Raw genomic sequence first — 23804 nt, forward strand, 5'->3', positions numbered from 1 at the left:
CTGCAAACAGCCACTCCTGTGTGTCTCGCTTTTTAAATTGCCGCTTCCCTCTGCTCGTGCTATTTGAAAAATAACTCAAATCCTTTACTCCCTCACGTTACAAGCGATCCTCACTGCTCCCGCTCTTTGTACCGAAGGATATCTGTGCCCCCGCTCATTTAACAGCCGCTCCTCTCTGTGTACGCTCTTGAAACAGTCGCGAAGTTTAATTTTTAAATGCACGCTTTCTGAAATACTTCCATAAACACTGCATTGGCCGGGAATCGAACCCGGGTCTCCCGCGTGGCAGGCGAGAATTCTACCCCTGAACCACCAATGCTCACATTACGAACACATTCAAGTTTAAAGATAGTGCAATTAGTGTTTAATTTTTGTTAATAAAAGGCGAAGAACAACAAAGCACCTCATATTCTGAAGATAGAAACATAGAAACTTAGAAAGTAGGTGCAGGAGTAGGCCATTCGTCCCTTCCAGCCAGCACCACCATTCAATATGATCATGGCTGAGCATGCAACTTCACTTCCCCTTCCTGATTTCTCTCCATGCCCCTTGATCACTTTAGCCGTAAGGGCCATATCTCACTGTCTTTTGAGTATATCTATCCAACTGGCTTCCACATCTTTCTGTGGTACAGAATTCCACAGGTTCACAATGATCTGTGTGAAGAAGATGCTCCTCGTGTCGGTCCTAAATGGTTTACACTTTATCCTTAGACAGTGACCGCTGGTACTGGGCTTCCTTTATTCGGACTGCGGGAACCTTTTTACGCCATCAAACCTGTCCATTCCCGACCAAATTTTAAATGTTTCTATGAGCTCCCCTCTCATTCTTCTAAATTCCAGCGAGTATAAGCCTCGTCGATCCAGTCTTTCTTCATGTCAGTCCTGCCATCCCTGGAATCAATCTGGTGAATATTCGCTACACTCCCTCAAAAGCAAGAATGTCCTTCCTCAGATTAGATGATCATAACTGCACACAATACTCAAGGTCTGGTCTCAGCAAGGTGCTGTACAAGTTTCCATGCTCCGATACCCTACTCTCCTCGCTATGAAGGCCAGCATGACATTTGGCTTCCTTTACTGCATGCTGTACCTGTATGTATGAATGACTTCAACGACTGATGTACCAAAATACCCAGGTCTCAATACCCCTCCGCTTTTACAAATCGGTCAACATTCAGATAACATTCTACCTTCAAGGTTTTGCCACCAAAGTGGATAAACTCACACTTATCTTCATTATATGGCATCTGCCATCCACCGAATCTGTCCAATTCCGCTGCAGCCTCCTAGCAGCTCGCACTGCAACCCAGCTTGGTGTGATTTGCAAAGTTGGAGATATTACATTGATGGAATTATTGAAAATCGCCACAGCTCGAGGAAACGGAACCGCCGCTCCTTTCTGCTCCTCCTTATTAAACTGCCGCCCAGACTTGCTCCCGCTCTTTCAACACCCGCTCATCTCTGCTGCCGTGCTGCAAACAGCCACTCCTGTGTGTCTCGCTTTTTAAATTGCCGCTTCCCTCTGCTCGTGCTATTTGAAAAATAACTCAAATCCTTTACTCCCTCACGTTACAAGCGATCCTCACTGCTCCCGCTCTTTGTACCGAAGGATATCTGTGCCCCCGCTCATTTAACAGCCGCTCCTCTCTGTGTACGCTCTTGAAACAGTCGGGAAGTTTAATTTTTAAATGCACGCTTTCTGAAATACTTCCATAAACACTGCATTGGCCGGGAATCGAACCCGGGTCTCCCGCGTGGCAGGCGAGAATTCTACCCCTGAACCACCAATGCTCACATTACGAACACATTCAAGTTTAAAGATAGTGCAATTAGTGTTTAATTTTTGTTAATAAAAGGCGAAGAACAACAAAGCACCTCATATTCTGAAGATAGAAACATAGAAACTTAGAAAGTAGGTGCAGGAGTAGGCCATTCGTCCCTTCCAGCCAGCACCACCATTCAATATGATCATGGCTGAGCATGCAACTTCACTTCCCCTTCCTGATTTCTCTCCATGCTCCTTGATCACTTTAGCCGTAAGGGCCATATCTCACTGTCTTTTGAGTATATCTATCCAACTGGCTTCCACATCTTTCTGTGGTACAGAATTCCACAGGTTCACAATGATCTGAGTGAAGAAGATGCTCCTCGTGTCGGTCCTAAATGGTTTACACTTTATCCTTAGACAGTGACCGCTGGTACTGGGCTTCCTTTATTCGGACTGCGGGAACCTTTTTACGCCATCAAACCTGTCCATTCCCGACCAAATTTTAAATGTTTCTATGAGCTCCCCTCTCATTCTTCTAAATTCCAGCGAGTATAAGCCTCGTCGATCCAGTCTTTCTTCATGTCAGTCCTGCCATCCCTGGAATCAATCTGGTGAATATTCGCTACACTCCCTCAAAAGCAAGAATGTCCTTCCTCCGATTAGATGATCATAACTGCACGCAATACTCAAGGTCTGGTCTCAGCAAGGTGCTGTACAAGTCTCCATGCTCCGATACCCTAATCTCCTCGCTATGAAGGCCAGCATGACATTTGGCTTCCTTTACTGCATGCTGTACCTGTATGTATGAAAGACTTCAACGACTGATGTACCAAAATACCCAGGTCTCAATACCCCTCCGCTTTTACAAATCGGTCAACATTCAGATAACATTCTACCTTCAAGGTTTTGCCACCAAAGTGGATAAACTCACACTTATCTTCATTATATGGCATCTGCCATCCACCGAATCTGTCCAATTCCGCTGCAGCCTCCTAGCAGCTCGCACTGCAACCCAGCTTGGTGTGATTTGCAAAGTTGGAGATATTACATTGATGGAATTATTGAAAATCGCCACAGCTCGAGGAAACGGTACCGCCGCTCCTTTCTGCTCCTCCTTATTAAACTGCCGCCCAGACTTGCTCCCGCTCTTTCAACACCCGCTCATCTCTGCTGCCGTGCTGCAAACAGCCACTCCTGTGTGTCTCGCTTTTTAAATTGCTGCTTCCCTCTGCTCGTGCTATTTGAAAAATAACTCAAATCCTTCACTCCCTCACGTTACAAGCGATCCTCACTGCTCCCGCTCTTTGTACCGAAGGATATCTGTGCCCCCGCTCATTTAACAGCCGCTCCTCTCTGTGTACGCTCTTGAAACAGTCGGGAAGTTTAATTTTTAAATGCACGCTTTCTGAAATACTTCCATAAACACTGCATTGGCCGGGAATCGAACCCGGGCCTCCCGCGTGGCAGGCGAGAATTCTACCCCTGAACCACCAATGCTCACCTTACGAACACATTCAAGTTTAAAGATAGTGCAATTAGTGTTTAATTTTTGTTAATAAAAGGCGAAGAACAACAAAGCACCTCATATTCTGAAGATAGAAACATAGAAACTTAGAAAGTAGGTGCAGGAGTAGGCCATTCGTCCCTTCCAGCCAGCACCACCATTCAATATGATCATGGCTGAGCATGCAACTTCACTTCCCCTTCCTGATTTCTCTCCATGCCCCTTGATCACTTTAGCCGTAAGGGCCATATCTTACTGTCTTTTGAGTATATCTATCCAACTGGCTTCCACATCTTTCTGTGGTACAGAATTCCACAGGTTCACAATGATCTGAGTGAAGAAGATGCTCCTCGTGTCGGTCCTAAATGGTTTACACTTTATCCTTAGACAGTGACCGCTGGTACTGGGCTTCCTTTATTCGGACTGCGGGAACCTTTTTACGCCATCAAACCTGTCCATTCCCGACCAAATTTTAAATGTTTCTATGAGCTCCCCTCTCATTCTTCTAAATTCCAGCGAGTATAAGCCTCGTCGATCCAGTCTTTCTTCATGTCAGTCCTGCCATCCCTGGAATCAATCTGGTGAATATTCGCTACACTCCCTCAAAAGCAAGAATGTCCTTCCTCAGATTAGATGATCATAACTGCACGCAATACTCAAGGTCTGGTCTCAGCAAGGTGCTGTACAAGTCTCCATGCTCCGATACCCTAATCTCCTCGCTATGAAGGCCAGCATGACATTTGGCTTCCTTTACTGCATGCTGTACCTGTATGTATGAAAGACTTCAACGACTGATGTACCAAAATACCCAGGTCTCAATACCCCTCCGCTTTTACAAATCGGTCAACATTCAGATAACATTCTACCTTCAAGGTTTTGCCACCAAAGTGGATAAACTCACACTTATCTTCATTATATGGCATCTGCCATCCACCGAATCTGTCCAATTCCGCTGCAGCCTCCTAGCAGCTCGCACTGCAACCCAGCTTGGTGTGATTTGCAAAGTTGGAGATATTACATTGATGGAATTATTGAAAATCGCCACAGCTCGAGGAAACGGTCCCGCCGCTCCTTTCTGCTCCTCCTTATTAAACTGCCGCCCAGACTTGCTCCCGCTCTTTCAACACCCGCTCATCTCTGCTGCCGTGCTGCAAACAGCAACTCCTGTGTGTTCTCGCTTTTTAAATTGCCGCTTCCCTCTGCTCGTGCTATTTGAAAAATAACTCAAATCCTTTACTCCCTCACGTTACAAGCGATCCTCACTGCTCCCGCTCTTTATACCGAAGGATATCTGTGCCCCCGCTCATTTAACAGCCGCTCCTCTCTGTGTACGCTCTTGAAACAGTCGGGAAGTTTAATTTTCTGAAATACTTCCATAAACACTGCATTGGCCGGGAATCGAACCCGGGTCTCCCGCGTGGCAGGCGAGAATTCTACCCCTGAACCACCAATGCTCACATTACGAACACATTCAAGTTTAAAGATAGTGCAATTAGTGTTTAATTTTTGTTAATAAAAGGCGAAGAACAACAAAGCACCTCATATTCTGAAGATAGAAACATAGAAACTTAGAAAGTAGGTGCTGGAGTAGGCCATTCGTCCCTTCCAGCCAGCACCACCATTCAATATGATCATGGCTGAGCATGCAACTTCACTTCCCCTTCCTGATTTCTCTCCATGCCCCTTGATCACTTTAGCCGTAAGGGCCATATCTCACTCTCTTTTGAGTATATCTATCCAACTGGCTTCCACATCTTTCTGTGGTACAGAATTCCACAGGTTCACAATGATCTGAGTGAAGAAGATGCTCCTCGTGTCGGTCCTAAATGGTTTACACTTTATCCTTAGACAGTGACCGCTGGTACTGGGCTTCCTTTATTCGGACTGCGGGAACCTTTTTACGCCATCAAACCTGTCCATTCCCGACCAAATTTTAAATGTTTCTATGAGCTCCCCTCTCATTCTTCTAAATTCCAGCGAGTATAAGCCTCGTCGATCCAGTCTTTCTTCATGTCAGTCCTGCCATCCCTGGAATCAATCTGGTGAATATTCGCTACACTCCCTCAAAAGCAAGAATGTCCTTCCTCAGATTAGATGATCATAACTGCACACAATACTCAAGGTCTGGTCTCAGCAAGGTGCTGTACAAGTCTCCATGCTCCGATACCCTACTCTCCTCGCTATGAAGGCCAGCATGACATTTGGCTTCCTTTACTGCATGCTGTACCTGTATGTATGAATGACTTCAACGACTGATGTACCAAAATACCCAGGTCTCAATACCCCTCCGCTTTTACAAATCGGTCAACATTCAGATAACATTCTACCTTCAAGGTTTTGCCACCAAAGTGGATAAACTCACACTTATCTTCATTATATGGCAACTGCCATCCACCGAATCTGTCCAATTCCGCTGCAGCCTCCTAGCAGCTCGCACTGCAACCCAGCTTGGTGTGATTTGCAAAGTTGGAGATATTACATTGATGGAATTATTGAAAATCGCCACAGCTCGAGGAAACGGTACCGCCGCTCCTTTCTGCTCCTCCTTATTAAACTGCCGCCCAGACTTGCTCCCGCTCTTTCAACACCCGCTCATCTCTGCTGCCGTGCTGCAAACAGCCACTCCTGTGTGTTCTCGCTTTTTAAATTGCCGCTTCCCTCTGCTCGTGCTATTTGAAAAATAACTCAAATCCTTTACTCCCTCACGTTACAAGCGATCCTCACTGCTCCCGCTCTTTGTACCGAAGGATATCTGTGCCCCCGCTCATTTAACAGCCACTCCTCTCTGTGTACGCTCTTGAAACAGTCGGGAAGTTTAATTTTTAAATGCACGCTTTCTGAAATACTTCCATAAACACTGCATTGGCCGGGAATCGAACCCGGGTCTCCCGCGTGGCAGGCGAGAATTCTACCCCTGAACCACCAATGCTCACATTACGAACGCATTCAAGTTTAAAGATAGTGCAATTAGTGTTTAATTTTTGTTAATAAAAGGCGAAGAACAACAAAGCACCTCATATTCTGAAGATAGAAACATAGAAACTTAGAAAGTAGGTGCAGGAGTAGGCCATTCGTCCCTTCCAGCCAGCACCACCATTCAATATGATCATGGCTGAGCATGCAACTTCACTTCCCCTTCCTGATTTCTCTCCATGCCCCTTGATCACTTTAGCCGTAAGGGCCATATCTCACTGTCTTTTGAGTATATCTATCCAACTGGCTTCCACATCTTTCTGTGGTACAGAATTCCACAGGTTCACAATGATCTGAGTGAAGAAGATGCTCCTCGTGTCGGTCCTAAATGGTTTACACTTTATCCTTAGACAGTGACCGCTGGTACTGGGCTTCCTTTATTCGGACTGCGGGAACCTTTTTACGCCATCAAACCTGTCCATTCCCGACCAAATTTTAAATGTTTCTATGAGCTCCCCTCTCATTCTTCTAAATTCCAGCGAGTATAAGCCTCGTCGATCCAGTCTTTCTTCATGTCAGTCCTGCCATCCCTGGAATCAATCTGGTGAATATTCGCTACACTCCCTCAAAAGCAAGAATGTCCTTCCTCAGATTAGATGATCATAACTGCACGCAATACTCAAGGTCTGGTCTCAGCAAGGTGCTGTACAAGTCTCCATGCTCCGATACCCTAATCTCCTCGCTATGAAGGCCAGCATGACATTTGGCTTCCTTTACTGCATGCTGTACCTGTATGTATGAAAGACTTCAACGACTGATGTACCAAAATACCCAGGTCTCAATACCCCTCCGCTTTTACAAATCGGTCAACATTCAGATAACATTCTACCTTCAAGGTTTTGCCACCAAAGTGGATAAACTCACACTTATCTTCATTATATGGCATCTGCCATCCACCGAATCTGTCCAATTCCGCTGCAGCCTCCTAGCAGCTCGCACTGCAACCCAGCTTGGTGTGATTTGCAAAGTTGGAGATATTACATTGATGGAATTATTGAAAATCGCCACAGCTCGAGGAAACGGTACCGCCGCTCCTTTCTGCTCCTCCTTATTAAACTGCCGCCCAGACTTGCTCCCGCTCTTTCAACACCCGCTCATCTCTGCTGCCGTGCTGCAAACAGCCACTCCTGTGTGTCTCGCTTTTTAAATTGCTGCTTCCCTCTGCTCGTGCTATTTGAAAAATAACTCAAATCCTTCACTCCCTCACGTTACAAGCGATCCTCACTGCTCCCGCTCTTTGTACCGAAGGATATCTGTGCCCCCGCTCATTTAACAGCCGCTCCTCTCTGTGTACGCTCTTGAAACAGTCGGGAAGTTTAATTTTCTGAAATACTTCCATAAACACTGCATTGGCCGGGAATCGAACCCGGGTCTCCCGCGTGGCAGGCGAGAATTCTACCCCTGAACCACCAATGCTCACATTACGAACACATTCAAGTTTAAAGATAGTGCAATTAGTGTTTAATTTTTGTTAATAAAAGGCGAAGAACAACAAAGCACCTCATATTCTGAAGATAGAAACATAGAAACTTAGAAAGTAGGTGCTGGAGTAGGCCATTCGTCCCTTCCAGCCAGCACCACCATTCAATATGATCATGGCTGAGCATGCAACTTCACTTCCCCTTCCTGATTTCTCTCCATGCCCCTTGATCACTTTAGCCGTAAGGGCCATATCTCACTCTCTTTTGAGTATATCTATCCAACTGGCTTCCACATCTTTCTGTGGTACAGAATTCCACAGGTTCACAATGATCTGAGTGAAGAAGATGCTCCTCGTGTCGGTCCTAAATGGTTTACACTTTATCCTTAGACAGTGACCGCTGGTACTGGGCTTCCTTTATTCGGACTGCGGGAACCTTTTTACGCCATCAAACCTGTCCATTCCCGACCAAATTTTAAATGTTTCTATGAGCTCCCCTCTCATTCTTCTAAATTCCAGCGAGTATAAGCCTCGTCGATCCAGTCTTTCTTCATGTCAGTCCTGCCATCCCTGGAATCAATCTGGTGAATATTCGCTACACTCCCTCAAAAGCAAGAATGTCCTTCCTCAGATTAGATGATCATAACTGCACACAATACTCAAGGTCTGGTCTCAGCAAGGTGCTGTACAAGTCTCCATGCTCCGATACCCTACTCTCCTCGCTATGAAGGCCAGCATGACATTTGGCTTCCTTTACTGCATGCTGTACCTGTATGTATGAATGACTTCAACGACTGATGTACCAAAATACCCAGGTCTCAATACCCCTCCGCTTTTACAAATCGGTCAACATTCAGATAACATTCTACCTTCAAGGTTTTGCCACCAAAGTGGATAAACTCACACTTATCTTCATTATATGGCAACTGCCATCCACCGAATCTGTCCAATTCCGCTGCAGCCTCCTAGCAGCTCGCACTGCAACCCAGCTTGGTGTGATTTGCAAAGTTGGAGATATTACATTGATGGAATTATTGAAAATCGCCACAGCTCGAGGAAACGGTACCGCCGCTCCTTTCTGCTCCTCCTTATTAAACTGCCGCCCAGACTTGCTCCCGCTCTTTCAACACCCGCTCATCTCTGCTGCCGTGCTGCAAACAGCCACTCCTGTGTGTTCTCGCTTTTTAAATTGCCGCTTCCCTCTGCTCGTGCTATTTGAAAAATAACTCAAATCCTTTACTCCCTCACGTTACAAGCGATCCTCACTGCTCCCGCTCTTTGTACCGAAGGATATCTGTGCCCCCGCTCATTTAACAGCCACTCCTCTCTGTGTACGCTCTTGAAACAGTCGGGAAGTTTAATTTTTAAATGCACGCTTTCTGAAATACTTCCATAAACACTGCATTGGCCGGGAATCGAACCCGGGTCTCCCGCGTGGCAGGCGAGAATTCTACCCCTGAACCACCAATGCTCACATTACGAACGCATTCAAGTTTAAAGATAGTGCAATTAGTGTTTAATTTTTGTTAATAAAAGGCGAAGAACAACAAAGCACCTCATATTCTGAAGATAGAAACATAGAAACTTAGAAAGTAGGTGCAGGAGTAGGCCATTCGTCCCTTCCAGCCAGCACCACCATTCAATATGATCATGGCTGAGCATGCAACTTCACTTCCCCTTCCTGATTTCTCTCCATGCCCCTTGATCACTTTAGCCGTAAGGGCCATATCTCACTGTCTTTTGAGTATATCTATCCAACTGGCTTCCACATCTTTCTGTGGTACAGAATTCCACAGGTTCACAATGATCTGAGTGAAGAAGATGCTCCTCGTGTCGGTCCTAAATGGTTTACACTTTATCCTTAGACAGTGACCGCTGGTACTGGGCTTCCTTTATTCGGACTGCGGGAACCTTTTTACGCCATCAAACCTGTCCATTCCCGACCAAATTTTAAATGTTTCTATGAGCTCCCCTCTCATTCTTCTAAATTCCAGCGAGTATAAGCCTCGTCGATCCAGTCTTTCTTCATGTCAGTCCTGCCATCCCTGGAATCAATCTGGTGAATATTCGCTACACTCCCTCAAAAGCAAGAATGTCCTTCCTCAGATTAGATGATCATAACTGCACGCAATACTCAAGGTCTGGTCTCAGCAAGGTGCTGTACAAGTCTCCATGCTCCGATACCCTAATCTCCTCGCTATGAAGGCCAGCATGACATTTGGCTTCCTTTACTGCATGCTGTACCTGTATGTATGAAAGACTTCAACGACTGATGTACCAAAATACCCAGGTCTCAATACCCCTCCGCTTTTACAAATCGGTCAACATTCAGATAACATTCTACCTTCAAGGTTTTGCCACCAAAGTGGATAAACTCACACTTATCTTCATTATATGGCATCTGCCATCCACCGAATCTGTCCAATTCCGCTGCAGCCTCCTAGCAGCTCGCACTGCAACCCAGCTTGGTGTGATTTGCAAAGTTGGAGATATTACATTGATGGAATTATTGAAAATCGCCACAGCTCGAGGAAACGGTACCGCCGCTCCTTTCTGCTCCTCCTTATTAAACTGCCGCCCAGACTTGCTCCCGCTCTTTCAACACCCGCTCATCTCTGCTGCCGTGCTGCAAACAGCCACTCCTGTGTGTCTCGCTTTTTAAATTGCTGCTTCCCTCTGCTCGTGCTATTTGAAAAATAACTCAAATCCTTCACTCCCTCACGTTACAAGCGATCCTCACTGCTCCCGCTCTTTGTACCGAAGGATATCTGTGCCCCCGCTCATTTAACAGCCGCTCCTCTCTGTGTACGCTCTTGAAACAGTCGGGAAGTTTAATTTTTAAATGCACGCTTTCTGAAATACTTCCATAAACACTGCATTGGCCGGGAATCGAACCCGGGCCTCCCGCGTGGCAGGCGAGAATTCTACCCCTGAACCACCAATGCTCACCTTACGAACACATTCAAGTTTAAAGATAGTGCAATTAGTGTTTAATTTTTGTTAATAAAAGGCGAAGAACAACAAAGCACCTCATATTCTGAAGATAGAAACATAGAAACTTAGAAAGTAGGTGCAGGAGTAGGCCATTCGTCCCTTCCAGCCAGCACCACCATTCAATATGATCATGGCTGAGCATGCAACTTCACTTCCCCTTCCTGATTTCTCTCCATGCCCCTTGATCACTTTAGCCGTAAGGGCCATATCTTACTGTCTTTTGAGTATATCTATCCAACTGGCTTCCACATCTTTCTGTGGTACAGAATTCCACAGGTTCACAATGATCTGAGTGAAGAAGATGCTCCTCGTGTCGGTCCTAAATGGTTTACACTTTATCCTTAGACAGTGACCGCTGGTACTGGGCTTCCTTTATTCGGACTGCGGGAACCTTTTTACGCCATCAAACCTGTCCATTCCCGACCAAATTTTAAATGTTTCTATGAGCTCCCCTCTCATTCTTCTAAATTCCAGCGAGTATAAGCCTCGTCGATCCAGTCTTTCTTCATGTCAGTCCTGCCATCCCTGGAATCAATCTGGTGAATATTCGCTACACTCCCTCAAAAGCAAGAATGTCCTTCCTCAGATTAGATGATCATAACTGCACGCAATACTCAAGGTCTGGTCTCAGCAAGGTGCTGTACAAGTCTCCATGCTCCGATACCCTAATCTCCTCGCTATGAAGGCCAGCATGACATTTGGCTTCCTTTACTGCATGCTGTACCTGTATGTATGAAAGACTTCAACGACTGATGTACCAAAATACCCAGGTCTCAATACCCCTCCGCTTTTACAAATCGGTCAACATTCAGATAACATTCTACCTTCAAGGTTTTGCCACCAAAGTGGATAAACTCACACTTATCTTCATTATATGGCATCTGCCATCCACCGAATCTGTCCAATTCCGCTGCAGCCTCCTAGCAGCTCGCACTGCAACCCAGCTTGGTGTGATTTGCAAAGTTGGAGATATTACATTGATGGAATTATTGAAAATCGCCACAGCTCGAGGAAACGGTCCCGCCGCTCCTTTCTGCTCCTCCTTATTAAACTGCCGCCCAGACTTGCTCCCGCTCTTTCAACACCCGCTCATCTCTGCTGCCGTGCTGCAAACAGCAACTCCTGTGTGTTCTCGCTTTTTAAATTGCCGCTTCCCTCTGCTCGTGCTATTTGAAAAATAACTCAAATCCTTTACTCCCTCACGTTACAAGCGATCCTCACTGCTCCCGCTCTTTGTACCGAAGGATATCTGTGCCCCCGCTCATTTAACAGCCACTCCTCTCTGTGTACGCTCTTGAAACAGTCGGGAAGTTTAATTTTTAAATGCACGCTTTCTGAAATACTTCCATAAACACTGCATTGGCCGGGAATCGAACCCGGGTCTCCCGCGTGGCAGGCGAGAATTCTACCCCTGAACCACCAATGCTCACATTACGAACGCATTCAAGTTTAAAGATAGTGCAATTAGTGTTTAATTTTTGTTAATAAAAGGCGAAGAACAACAAAGCACCTCATATTCTGAAGATAGAAACATAGAAACTTAGAAAGTAGGTGCAGGAGTAGGCCATTCGTCCCTTCCAGCCAGCACCACCATTCAATATGATCATGGCTGAGCATGCAACTTCACTTCCCCTTCCTGATTTCTCTCCATGCCCCTTGATCACTTTAGCCGTAAGGGCCATATCTCACTGTCTTTTGAGTATATCTATCCAACTGGCTTCCACATCTTTCTGTGGTACAGAATTCCACAGGTTCACAATGATCTGAGTGAAGAAGATGCTCCTCGTGTCGGTCCTAAATGGTTTACACTTTATCCTTAGACAGTGACCGCTGGTACTGGGCTTCCTTTATTCGGACTGCGGGAACCTTTTTACGCCATCAAACCTGTCCATTCCCGACCAAATTTTAAATGTTTCTATGAGCTCCCCTCTCATTCTTCTAAATTCCAGCGAGTATAAGCCTCGTCGATCCAGTCTTTCTTCATGTCAGTCCTGCCATCCCTGGAATCAATCTGGTGAATATTCGCTACACTCCCTCAAAAGCAAGAATGTCCTTCCTCAGATTAGATGATCATAACTGCACGCAATACTCAAGGTCTGGTCTCAGCAAGGTGCTGTACAAGTCTCCATGCTCCGATACCCTAATCTCCTCGCTATGAAGGCCAGCATGACATTTGGCTTCCTTTACTGCATGCTGTACCTGTATGTATGAAAGACTTCAACGACTGATGTACCAAAATACCCAGGTCTCAATACCCCTCCGCTTTTACAAATCGGTCAACATTCAGATAACATTCTACCTTCAAGGTTTTGCCACCAAAGTGGATAAACTCACACTTATCTTCATTATATGGCATCTGCCATCCACCGAATCTGTCCAATTCCGCTGCAGCCTCCTAGCAGCTCGCACTGCAACCCAGCTTGGTGTGATTTGCAAAGTTGGAGATATTACATTGATGGAATTATTGAAAATCGCCACAGCTCGAGGAAACGGTACCGCCGCTCCTTTCTGCTCCTCCTTATTAAACTGCCGCCCAGACTTGCTCCCGCTCTTTCAACACCCGCTCATCTCTGCTGCCGTGCTGCAAACAGCCACTCCTGTGTGTCTCGCTTTTTAAATTGCTGCTTCCCTCTGCTCGTGCTATTTGAAAAATAACTCAAATCCTTCACTCCCTCACGTTACAAGCGATCCTCACTGCTCCCGCTCTTTGTACCGAAGGATATCTGTGCCCCCGCTCATTTAACAGCCGCTCCTCTCTGTGTACGCTCTTGAAACAGTCGGGAAGTTTAATTTTCTGAAATACTTCCATAAACACTGCATTGGCCGGGAATCGAACCCGGGTCTCCCGCGTGGCAGGCGAGAATTCTACCCCTGAACCACCAATGCTCACATTACGAACACATTCAAGTTTAAAGATAGTGCAATTAGTGTTTAATTTTTGTTAATAAAAGGCGAAGAACAACAAAGCACCTCATATTCTGAAGATAGAAACATAGAAACTTAGAAAGTAGGTGCTGGAGTAGGCCATTCGTCCCTTCCAGCCAGCACCACCATTCAATATGATCATGGCTGAGCATGCAACTTCACTTCCCCTTCCTGATTTCTCTCCATGCCCCTTGATCACTTTAGCCGTAAGGGCCATATCTCACTCTCTTTTGAGTATATCTATCCAACTGGCTTCCACATCTTTCTGTGGTACAGAATTCCACAGGTTCACAATGATCTGAGTGAAGAAGATGCTCCTCGTGTCGGTCCTAAATGGTTTACACTTTATCCTTAGACAGTGACCGCTGGTACTGGGCTTCCTTTATTCGGACTGCGGGAACCTTTTTACGCCATCAAACCTGTCCATTCCCGACCAAATTTTAAATGTTTCTATGAGCTCCCCTCTCATTCTTCTAAATTCCAGCGAGTATAAGCCTCGTCGATCCAGTCTTTCTTCATGTCAGTCCTGCCATCCCTGGAATCAATCTGGTGAATATTCGCTACACTCCCTCAAAAGCAAGAATGTCCTTCCTCAGATTAGATGATCATAACTGCACACAATACTCAAGGTCTGGTCTCAGCAAGGTGCTGTACAAGTCTCCATGCTCCGATACCCTACTCTCCTCGCTATGAAGGCCAGCATGACATTTGGCTTCCTTTACTGCATGCTGTACCTGTATGTATGAATGACTTCAACGACTGATGTACCAAAATACCCAGGTCTCAATACCCCTCCGCTTTTACAAATCGGTCAACATTCAGATAACATTCTACCTTCAAGGTTTTGCCACCAAAGTGGATAAACTCACACTTATCTTCATTATATGGCAACTGCCATCCACCGAATCTGTCCAATTCCGCTGCAGCCTCCTAGCAGCTCGCACTGCAACCCAGCTTGGTGTGATTTGCAAAGTTGGAGATATTACATTGATGGAATTATTGAAAATCGCCACAGCTCGAGGAAACGGTACCGCCGCTCCTTTCTGCTCCTCCTTATTAAACTGCCGCCCAGACTTGCTCCCGCTCTTTCAACACCCGCTCATCTCTGCTGCCGTGCTGCAAACAGCCACTCCTGTGTGTTCTCGCTTTTTAAATTGCCGCTTCCCTCTGCTCGTGCTATTTGAAAAATAACTCAAATCCTTTACTCCCTCACGTTACAAGCGATCCTCACTGCTCCCGCTCTTTGTACCGAAGGATATCTGTGCCCCCGCTCATTTAACAGCCACTCCTCTCTGTGTACGCTCTTGAAACAGTCGGGAAGTTTAATTTTTAAATGCACGCTTTCTGAAATACTTCCATAAACACTGCATTGGCCGGGAATCGAACCCGGGTCTCCCGCGTGGCAGGCGAGAATTCTACCCCTGAACCACCAATGCTCACATTACGAACGCATTCAAGTTTAAAGATAGTGCAATTAGTGTTTAATTTTTGTTAATAAAAGGCGAAGAACAACAAAGCACCTCATATTCTGAAGATAGAAACATAGAAACTTAGAAAGTAGGTGCAGGAGTAGGCCATTCGTCCCTTCCAGCCAGCACCACCATTCAATATGATCATGGCTGAGCATGCAACTTCACTTCCCCTTCCTGATTTCTCTCCATGCCCCTTGATCACTTTAGCCGTAAGGGCCATATCTCACTGTCTTTTGAGTATATCTATCCAACTGGCTTCCACATCTTTCTGTGGTACAGAATTCCACAGGTTCACAATGATCTGAGTGAAGAAGATGCTCCTCGTGTCGGTCCTAAATGGTTTACACTTTATCCTTAGACAGTGACCGCTGGTACTGGGCTTCCTTTATTCGGACTGCGGGAACCTTTTTACGCCATCAAACCTGTCCATTCCCGACCAAATTTTAAATGTTTCTATGAGCTCCCCTCTCATTCTTCTAAATTCCAGCGAGTATAAGCCTCGTCGATCCAGTCTTTCTTCATGTCAGTCCTGCCATCCCTGGAATCAATCTGGTGAATATTCGCTACACTCCCTCAAAAGCAAGAATGTCCTTCCTCAGATTAGATGATCATAACTGCACGCAATACTCAAGGTCTGGTCTCAGCAAGGTGCTGTACAAGTCTCCATGCTCCGATACCCTAATCTCCTCGCTATGAAGGCCAGCATGACATTTGGCTTCCTTTACTGCATGCTGTACCTGTATGTATGAAAGACTTCAACGACTGATGTACCAAAATACCCAGGTCTCAATACCCCTCCGCTTTTACAAATCGGTCAACATTCAGATAACATTCTACCTTCAAGGTTTTGCCACCAAAGTGGATAAACTCACACTTATCTTCATTATATGGCATCTGCCATCCACCGAATCTGTCCAATTCCGCTGCAGCCTCCTAGCAGCTCGCACTGCAACCCAGCTTGGTGTGATTTGCAAAGTTGGAGATATTACATTGATGGAATTATTGAAAATCGCCACAGCTCGAGGAAACGGTACCGCCGCTCCTTTCTGCTCCTCCTTATTAAACTGCCGCCCAGACTTGCTCCCGCTCTTTCAACACCCGCTCATCTCTGCTGCCGTGCTGCAAACAGCCACTCCTGTGTGTCTCGCTTTTTAAATTGCTGCTTCCCTCTGCTCGTGCTATTTGAAAAATAACTCAAATCCTTCACTCCCTCACGTTACAAGCGATCCTCACTGCTCCCGCTCTTTGTACCGAAGGATATCTGTGCCCCCGCTCATTTAACAGCCGCTCCTCTCTGTGTACGCTCTTGAAACAGTCGGGAAGTTTAATTTTTAAATGCACGCTTTCTGAAATACTTCCATAAACACTGCATTGGCCGGGAATCGAACCCGGGCCTCCCGCGTGGCAGGCGAGAATTCTACCCCTGAACCACCAATGCTCACCTTACGAACACATTCAAGTTTAAAGATAGTGCAATTAGTGTTTAATTTTTGTTAATAAAAGGCGAAGAACAACAAAGCACCTCATATTCTGAAGATAGAAACATAGAAACTTAGAAAGTAGGTGCAGGAGTAGGCCATTCGTCCCTTCCAGCCAGCACCACCATTCAATATGATCATGGCTGAGCATGCAACTTCACTTCCCCTTCCTGATTTCTCTCCATGCCCCTTGATCACTTTAGCCGTAAGGGCCATATCTTACTGTCTTTTGAGTATATCTATCCAACTGGCTTCCACATCTTTCTGTGGTACAGAATTCCACAGGTTCACAATGATCTGAGTGAAGAAGATGCTCCTCGTGTCGGTCCTAAATGGTTTACACTTTATCCTTAGACAGTGACCGCTGGTACTGGGCTTCCTTTATTCGGACTGCGGGAACCTTTTTACGCCATCAAACCTGTCCATTCCCGACCAAATTTTAAATGTTTCTATGAGCTCCCCTCTCATTCTTCTAAATTCCAGCGAGTATAAGCCTCGTCGATCCAGTCTTTCTTCATGTCAGTCCTGCCATCCCTGGAATCAATCTGGTGAATATTCGCTACACTCCCTCAAAAGCAAGAATGTCCTTCCTCAGATTAGATGATCATAACTGCACGCAATACTCAAGGTCTGGTCTCAGCAAGGTGCTGTACAAGTCTCCATGCTCCGATACCCTAATCTCCTCGCTATGAAGGCCAGCATGACATTTGGCTTCCTTTACTGCATGCTGTACCTGTATGTATGAAAGACTTCAACGACTGATGTACCAAAATACCCAGGTCTCAATACCCCTCCGCTTTTACAAATCGGTCAACATTCAGATAACATTCTACCTTCAAGGTTTTGCCACCAAAGTGGATAAACTCACACTTATCTTCATTATATGGCATCTGCCATCCACCGAATCTGTCCAATTCCGCTGCAGCCTCCTAGCAGCTCGCACTGCAACCCAGCTTGGTGTGATTTGCAAAGTTGGAGATATTACATTGATGGAATTATTGAAAATCGCCACAGCTCGAGGAAACGGTCCCGCCGCTCCTTTCTGCTCCTCCTTATTAAACTGCCGCCCAGACTTGCTCCCGCTCTTTCAACACCCGCTCATCTCTGCTGCCGTGCTGCAAACAGCAACTCCTGTGTGTTCTCGCTTTTTAAATTGCCGCTTCCCTCTGCTCGTGCTATTTGAAAAATAACTCAAATCCTTTACTCCCTCACGTTACAAGCGATCCTCACTGCTCCCGCTCTTTATACCGAAGGATATCTGTGCCCCCGCTCATTTAACAGCCGCTCCTCTCTGTGTACGCTCTTGAAACAGTCGGGAAGTTTAATTTTCTGAAATACTTCCATAAACACTGCATTGGCCGGGAATCGAACCCGGGTCTCCCGCGTGGCAGGCGAGAATTCTACCCCGGAACCACCAATGCTCACATTACGAACACATTCAAGTTTAAAGATAGTGCAATTAGTGTTTAATTTTTGTTAATAAAAGGCGAAGAACAACAAAGCACCTCATATTCTGAAGATAGAAACATAGAAACTTAGAAAGTAGGTGCTGGAGTAGGCCATTCGTCCCTTCCAGCCAGCACCACCATTCAATATGATCATGGCTGAGCATGCAACTTCACTTCCCCTTCCTGATTTCTCTCCATGCCCCTTGATCACTTTAGCCGTAAGGGCCATATCTCACTCTCTTTTGAGTATATCTATCCAACTGGCTTCCACATCTTTCTGTGGTACAGAATTCCACAGGTTCACAATGATCTGAGTGAAGAAGATGCTCCTCGTGTCGGTCCTAAATGGTTTACACTTTATCCTTAGACAGTGACCGCTGGTACTGGGCTTCCTTTATTCGGACTGCGGGAACCTTTTTACGCCATCAAACCTGTCCATTCCCGACCAAATTTTAAATGTTTCTATGAGCTCCCCTCTCATTCTTCTAAATTCCAGCGAGTATAAGCCTCGTCGATCCAGTCTTTCTTCATGTCAGTCCTGCCATCCCTGGAATCAATCTGGTGAATATTCGCTACACTCCCTCAAAAGCAAGAATGTCCTTCCTCAGATTAGATGATCATAACTGCACACAATACTCAAGGTCTGGTCTCAGCAAGGTGCTGTACAAGTCTCCATGCTCCGATACCCTACTCTCCTCGCTATGAAGGCCAGCATGACATTTGGCTTCCTTTACTGCATGCTGTACCTGTATGTATGAATGACTTCAACGACTGATGTACCAAAATACCCAGGTCTCAATACCCCTCCGCTTTTACAAATCGGTCAACATTCAGATAACATTCTACCTTCAAGGTTTTGCCACCAAAGTGGATAAACTCACACTTATCTTCATTATATGGCAACTGCCATCCACCGAATCTGTCCAATTCCGCTGCAGCCTCCTAGCAGCTCGCACTGCAACCCAGCTTGGTGTGATTTGCAAAGTTGGAGATATTACATTGATGGAATTATTGAAAATCGCCACAGCTCGAGGAAACGGTACCGCCGCTCCTTTCTGCTCCTCCTTATTAAACTGCCGCCCAGACTTGCTCCCGCTCTTTCAACACCCGCTCATCTCTGCTGCCGTGCTGCAAACAGCCACTCCTGTGTGTTCTCGCTTTTTAAATTGCCGCTTCCCTCTGCTCGTGCTATTTGAAAAATAACTCAAATCCTTTACTCCCTCACGTTACAAGCGATCCTCACTGCTCCCGCTCTTTGTACCGAAGGATATCTGTGCCCCCGCTCATTTAACAGCCACTCCTCTCTGTGTACGCTCTTGAAACAGTCGGGAAGTTTAATTTTTAAATGCACGCTTTCTGAAATACTTCCATAAACACTGCATTGGCCGGGAATCGAACCCGGGTCTCCCGCGTGGCAGGCGAGAATTCTACCCCTGAACCACCAATGCTCACATTACGAACGCATTCAAGTTTAAAGATAGTGCAATTAGTGTTTAATTTTTGTTAATAAAAGGCGAAGAACAACAAAGCACCTCATATTCTGAAGATAGAAACATAGAAACTTAGAAAGTAGGTGCTGGAGTAGGCCATTCGTCCCTTCCAGCCAGCACCACCATTCAATATGATCATGGCTGAGCATGCAACTTCACTTCCCCTTCCTGATTTCTCTCCATGCCCCTTGATCACTTTAGCCGTAAGGGCCATATCTCACTCTCTTTTGAGTATATCTATCCAACTGGCTTCCACATCTTTCTGTGGTACAGAATTCCACAGGTTCACAATGATCTGAGTGAAGAAGATGCTCCTCGTGTCGGTCCTAAATGGTTTACACTTTATCCTTAGACAGTGACCGCTGGTACTGGGCTTCCTTTATTCGGACTGCGGGAACCTTTTTACGCCATCAAACCTGTCCATTCCCGACCAAATTTTAAATGTTTCTATGAGCTCCCCTCTCATTCTTCTAAATTCCAGAGAGTATAAGCCTCGTCGATCCAGTCTTTCTTCATGTCAGTCCTGCCATCCCTGGAATCAATCTGGTGAATATTCGCTACACTCCCTCAAAAGCAAGAATGTCCTTCCTCAGATTAGATGATCATAACTGCACACAATACTCAAGGTCTGGTCTCAGCAAGGTGCTGTACAAGTCTCCATGCTCCGATACCCTACTCTCCTCGCTATGAAGGCCAGCATGACAATTGGCTTCCTTTACTGCATGCTGTACCTGTATGTATGAATGACTTCAACGACTGATGTACCAAAATACCCAGGTCTCAATACCCCTCCGCTTTTACAAATCGGTCAACATTCAGATAACATTCTACCTTCAAGGTTTTGCCACCAAAGTGGATAAACTCACACTTATCTTCATTATATGGCAACTGCCATCCACCGAATCTGTCCAATTCCGCTGCAGCCTCCTAGCAGCTCGCACTGCAACCCAGCTTGGTGTGATTTGCAAAGTTGGAGATATTACATTGATGGAATTATTGAAAATCGCCACAGCTCGAGGAAACGGTACCGCCGCTCCTTTCTGCTCCTCCTTATTAAACTGCCGCCCAGACTTGCTCCCGCTCTTTCAACACCCGCTCATCTCTGCTGCCGTGCTGCAAACAGCCACTCCTGTGTGTTCTCGCTTTTTAAATTGCCGCTTCCCTCTGCTCGTGCTATTTGAAAAATAACTCAAATCCTTTACTCCCTCACGTTACAAGCGATCCTCACTGCTCCCGCTCTTTGTACCGAAGGATATCTGTGCCCCCGCTCATTTAACAGCCACTCCTCTCTGTGTACGCTCTTGAAACAGTCGGGAAGTTTAATTTTTAAATGCACGCTTTCTGAAATACTTCCATAAACACTGCATTGGCCGGGAATCGAACCCGGGTCTCCCGCGTGGCAGGCGAGAATTCTACCCCTGAACCACCAATGCTCACATTACGAACGCATTCAAGTTTAAAGATAGTGCAATTAGTGTTTAATTTTTGTTAATAAAAGGCGAAGAACAACAAGCACCTCATATTCTGAAGATAGAAACATAGAAACTTAGAAAGTAGGTGCAGGAGTAGGCCATTCGTCCCTTCCAGCCAGCACCACCATTCAATATGATCATGGCTGAGCATGCAACTTCACTTCCCCTTCCTGATTTCTCTCCATGCCCCTTGATCACTTTAGCCGTAAGGGCCATATCTCACTGTCTTTTGAGTATATCTATCCAACTGGCTTCCACATCTTTCTGTGGTACAGAATTCCACAGGTTCACAATGATCTGAGTGAAGAAGATGCTCCTCGTGTCGGTCCTAAATGGTTTACACTTTATCCTTAGACAGTGACCGCTGGTACTGGGCTTCCTTTATTCGGACTGCGGGAACCTTTTTACGCCATCAAACCTGTCCATTCCCGACCAAATTTTAAATGTTTCTATGAGCTCCCCTCTCATTCTTCTAAATTCCAGCGAGTATAAGCCTCGTCGATCCAGTCTTTCTTCATGTCAGTCCTGCCATCCCTGGAATCAATCTGGTGAATATTCGCTGCACTCCCTCAAAAGCAAGAATGTCCTTCCTCAGATTAGATGATCATAACTGCACACAATACTCAAGGTCTGGTCTCAGCAAGGTGCTGTACAAGTCTCCATGCTCCGATACCCTAATCTCCTCGCTATGAAGGCCAGCATGACATTTGGCTTCCTTTACTGCATGCTGTACCTGTATGTATGAATGACTTCAACGACTGATGTACCAAAATACCCAGGTCTCAATACCCCTCCGCTTTTACAAATCGGTCAACATTCAGATAACATTCTACCTTCAAGGTTTTGCCACCAAAGTGGATAAACTCACACTTATCTTCATTTTCTGGCATCTGCCATCCACCTAATCTGTCCAATTCCGCTGCAGCCTCCTAGCAGCTCGCACTGCAACCCAGCTTGGTGTGATTTGCAAAGTTGGAGATATTACATTGATGGAATTATTGAAAATCGCCACAGCTCGAGGAAACGGTACCGCCGCTCCTTTCTGATCCTCCTTATTAAACTGCCGCCCAGACTTGCTCCCGCTCTTTCAACACCCGCTCATCTCTGCTGCCGTGCTGCAAACAGCCACTCCTGTGTGTTCTCGCTTTTTAAATTGCCGCTTCCCTCTGCTCGTGCTATTTGAAAAATAACTCAAATCCTTTACTCCCTCACGTTACAAGCGATCCTCACTGCTCCCGCTCTTTGTACCGAAGGATATCTGTGCCCCCGCTCATTTAACAGCCGCTCCTCTCTGTGTACGCTCTTGAAACAGTCGGGAAGTTTAATTTTTAAATACACGCTTTCTGAAATACTTCCATAAACACTGCATTGGCCGGGAATCGAACCCGGGTCTCCCGCGTGGCAGGCGAGAATACTACCCCTGAACCACCAATGCTCACATTACGAACACATTCAAGTTTAAAGATAGTGCAATTAGTGTTTAATTTTTGTTAATAAAAGGCGAAGAACAACAAGGCACCTCACATTCTGAAGATAGAAACATAGAAACTTAGAAAGTAGGTGCAGGAGTAGGCCATTCGTCCCTTCCAGCCAGCACCACCATTCAATATGATCATGGCTGAGCATGCAACTTCACTTCCCCTTCCTGATTTCTCTCCATGCCCCTTGATCACTTTAGCCGTAAGGGCCATATCTCACTGTCTTTTGAGTATATCTATCCAACTGGCTTCCACATCTTTCTGTGGTACAGAATTCCACAGGTTCACAATGATCTGAGTGAAGAAGATGCTCCTCGTGTCGGTCCTAAATGGTTTACACTTTATCCTTAGACAGTGACCGCTGGTACTGGGCTTCCTTTATTCGGACTGCGGGAACCTTTTTACGCCATCAAACCTGTCCATTCCCGACCAAATTTTAAATGTTTCTATGAGCTCCCCTCTCATTCTTCTAAATTCCAGCGAGTATAAGCCTCGTCGATCCAGTCTTTCTTCATGTCAGTCCTGCCATCCCTGGAATCAATCTGGTGAATATTCGCTACACTCCCTCAAAAGCAAGAATGTCCTTCCTCAGATTAGATGATCATAACTGCACACAATACTCAAGGTCTGGTCTCAGCAAGGTGCTGTACAAGTCTCCATGCTCCGATACCCTAATCTCCTCGCTATGAAGGCCAGCATGACATTTGGCTTCCTTTACTGCATGCTGTACCTGTATGTATGAATGACTTCAACGACTGATGTACCAAAATACCCAGGTCTCAATACCCCTCCGCTTTTACAAATCGGTCAACATTCAGATAACATTCTACCTTCAAGGTTTTGCCACCAAAGTGGATAAACTCACACTTATCTTCATTATATGGCATCTGCCATCCACCGAATCTGTCCAATTCCGCTGCAGCCTCCTAGCAGCTCGCACTGCAACCCAGCTTGGTGTGATTTGCAAAGTTGGAGATATTACATTGATGGAATTATTGAAAATCGCCACAGCTCGAGGAAACGGTACCGCCGCTCCTTTCTGCTCCTCCTTATTAAACTGCCGCCCAGACTTGCTCCCGCTCTTTCAACACCCGCTCATCTCTGCTGCCGTGCTGCAAACAGCCACTCCTGTGTGTCTCGCTTTTTAAATTGCCGCTTCCCTCTGCTCGTGCTATTTGAAAAATAACTCAAATCCTTTACTCCCTCACGTTGCAAGCGATCCTCACTGCTCCCGCTCTTTATACCGAAGGATATCTGTGCCCCCGCTCATTTAACAGCCGCTCCTCTCTGTGTGCGCTCTTGAAACAGTCGGGAAGTTTAATTTTTAAATACACGCTTTCTGAAATACTTCCATAAACACTGCATTGGCCGGGAATCGAA

The 23804-nt window shown here is 45.9% G+C and overlaps 16 non-coding genes across 16 annotated transcripts; all 16 read right to left on the reverse strand.

Moving 5' to 3' along the window:
- Nucleotides 1–248: 248 nt before the first annotated feature.
- On the reverse strand, nt 249–319 carry trnag-gcc (transfer RNA glycine (anticodon GCC)). The gene has a single exon. It is a non-coding gene; the product is annotated as a tRNA-Gly (tRNA).
- A 1403-nt stretch (nt 320–1722) lies between these two features.
- On the reverse strand, nt 1723–1793 carry trnag-gcc (transfer RNA glycine (anticodon GCC)). The gene has a single exon. It is a non-coding gene; the product is annotated as a tRNA-Gly (tRNA).
- Nucleotides 1794–3196: 1403 nt separating this feature from the next.
- On the reverse strand, nt 3197–3267 carry trnag-gcc (transfer RNA glycine (anticodon GCC)). Its single transcript has one exon. It is a non-coding gene; the product is annotated as a tRNA-Gly (tRNA).
- Nucleotides 3268–4657: 1390 nt separating this feature from the next.
- On the reverse strand, nt 4658–4728 carry trnag-gcc (transfer RNA glycine (anticodon GCC)). Its single transcript has one exon. It is a non-coding gene; the product is annotated as a tRNA-Gly (tRNA).
- Nucleotides 4729–6132: 1404 nt separating this feature from the next.
- Nucleotides 6133–6203, reverse strand: trnag-gcc (transfer RNA glycine (anticodon GCC)). The gene has a single exon. It is a non-coding gene; the product is annotated as a tRNA-Gly (tRNA).
- A 1389-nt stretch (nt 6204–7592) lies between these two features.
- Nucleotides 7593–7663, reverse strand: trnag-gcc (transfer RNA glycine (anticodon GCC)). The gene has a single exon. It is a non-coding gene; the product is annotated as a tRNA-Gly (tRNA).
- Nucleotides 7664–9067: 1404 nt separating this feature from the next.
- On the reverse strand, nt 9068–9138 carry trnag-gcc (transfer RNA glycine (anticodon GCC)). Its single transcript has one exon. It is a non-coding gene; the product is annotated as a tRNA-Gly (tRNA).
- Nucleotides 9139–10541: 1403 nt separating this feature from the next.
- On the reverse strand, nt 10542–10612 carry trnag-gcc (transfer RNA glycine (anticodon GCC)). Its single transcript has one exon. It is a non-coding gene; the product is annotated as a tRNA-Gly (tRNA).
- Nucleotides 10613–12016: 1404 nt separating this feature from the next.
- trnag-gcc (transfer RNA glycine (anticodon GCC)) lies at nt 12017–12087 on the reverse strand. The gene has a single exon. It is a non-coding gene; the product is annotated as a tRNA-Gly (tRNA).
- Nucleotides 12088–13476: 1389 nt separating this feature from the next.
- Nucleotides 13477–13547, reverse strand: trnag-gcc (transfer RNA glycine (anticodon GCC)). Its single transcript has one exon. It is a non-coding gene; the product is annotated as a tRNA-Gly (tRNA).
- Nucleotides 13548–14951: 1404 nt separating this feature from the next.
- trnag-gcc (transfer RNA glycine (anticodon GCC)) lies at nt 14952–15022 on the reverse strand. Its single transcript has one exon. It is a non-coding gene; the product is annotated as a tRNA-Gly (tRNA).
- Nucleotides 15023–16425: 1403 nt separating this feature from the next.
- Nucleotides 16426–16496, reverse strand: trnag-gcc (transfer RNA glycine (anticodon GCC)). The gene has a single exon. It is a non-coding gene; the product is annotated as a tRNA-Gly (tRNA).
- Nucleotides 16497–17886: 1390 nt separating this feature from the next.
- Nucleotides 17887–17957, reverse strand: trnag-gcc (transfer RNA glycine (anticodon GCC)). Its single transcript has one exon. It is a non-coding gene; the product is annotated as a tRNA-Gly (tRNA).
- Nucleotides 17958–19361: 1404 nt separating this feature from the next.
- trnag-gcc (transfer RNA glycine (anticodon GCC)) lies at nt 19362–19432 on the reverse strand. Its single transcript has one exon. It is a non-coding gene; the product is annotated as a tRNA-Gly (tRNA).
- A 1404-nt stretch (nt 19433–20836) lies between these two features.
- trnag-gcc (transfer RNA glycine (anticodon GCC)) lies at nt 20837–20907 on the reverse strand. Its single transcript has one exon. It is a non-coding gene; the product is annotated as a tRNA-Gly (tRNA).
- A 1403-nt stretch (nt 20908–22310) lies between these two features.
- trnag-gcc (transfer RNA glycine (anticodon GCC)) lies at nt 22311–22381 on the reverse strand. Its single transcript has one exon. It is a non-coding gene; the product is annotated as a tRNA-Gly (tRNA).
- Nucleotides 22382–23804: the final 1423 nt, after the last annotated feature.

The sequence above is a fragment of the Pristiophorus japonicus genome, unplaced genomic scaffold, assembly GCF_044704955.1.
Source record: "Pristiophorus japonicus isolate sPriJap1 unplaced genomic scaffold, sPriJap1.hap1 HAP1_SCAFFOLD_270, whole genome shotgun sequence".
Taxonomy (NCBI): domain Eukaryota; kingdom Metazoa; phylum Chordata; class Chondrichthyes; family Pristiophoridae; genus Pristiophorus; species Pristiophorus japonicus.